Genomic DNA, 885 nt, shown 5'->3' with positions numbered 1-885 from the left:
GTTATACTGGGGGAGGGACTGGGGGCACTGGGAGGGGCGAACTGGGGAACTGGGGGAGGGACTAGGGGGGCAGGGGGAGGGACTGGGAGCACTGGGGGAGGGACTGGGGGGGACTGGGAGCGCTGGGGGAGGGACTGGGAGCGCTGGGAGGGGCGAACTGGGAGAACTGGGGGAGGGACTGGGAGCGCTGGGACGCGCCCTCCGCGCCTGCGCAGTCGCTGCCATGGCGCCGCTGCGCGTTCACGTCCTTTACTGGTACCGGGGGGACACGGGGGGGGGGCCCAATTTTGGGGGGGTCCCCAAATTCCTGGGGGAGTCCTCAATTCGTGGGAAGGGTCCCCAAATTCCTGGGGGGGTTCCCAATTCATGAGAAGGGTCCCTAATTCGTGGGAAGGGTCCCCAAATTCCTAGGGGGTCCCCAATTCCGAGGGGGTCCCCAATTCATGGGAAGGGTCCCCAATCCGTGGGAAGGGTCCCCAATTCCGGGAGGTCCCTAATTCGTGGGAAGGGTCCCCAAATTCCTGGGGGGGTCCCCAGTTCATGAGAAGGGTCCCCAATATTCGGGGGGGTCCCCAATTTTGGGGGGGTGTCGCTAATTCGTGGGAGTGTCCCCAATTCATGGGAAGGGTTCCCAAATTCCTGGGGGGGGGCCCCAATTCCCGGGGGGGGTCCCCAGGTTGGGGGGGGTCCTGGCCCCGGGGGGGGGGCCCCCAATTCTGGGGGGGGGGTCCCCAAATTCCTGGGAGAGTCAATTCATGGGAAGGGTCCTCAAATTCCTGGGGGGGTCCCCAATTCCAGGGGGGGTGTCCCCAATTCATGGGAAGGGTCCCCAAATTCCTGGGGGTGTCCCTAATTCATGGGAGTGTCCCTAATTTTGGGGGGGGG

The 885-nt window shown here is 64.9% G+C and overlaps 1 long non-coding RNA gene across 1 annotated transcript in view; it reads left to right on the top strand.

Moving 5' to 3' along the window:
* Window positions 1-788: 788 nt before the first annotated feature.
* The window catches only part of LOC113980326, a 552-nt gene continuing 455 nt past the window's right edge, over window positions 789-885 (top strand). Inside the window, exon 1 of the long non-coding RNA XR_003538117.1 lies at window positions 789-845. This is a non-coding gene — a long non-coding RNA (uncharacterized LOC113980326). The remainder of the gene's footprint in view (window positions 846-885) is intronic.

Source organism: Neopelma chrysocephalum, unplaced genomic scaffold, assembly GCF_003984885.1.
Source record: "Neopelma chrysocephalum unplaced genomic scaffold, ASM398488v2 Primary Assembly neopelma1_93696, whole genome shotgun sequence".
NCBI lineage: Eukaryota > Metazoa > Chordata > Aves > Passeriformes > Pipridae > Neopelma > Neopelma chrysocephalum.
This window is presented reverse-complemented; position numbering and strand designations above follow the sequence as displayed.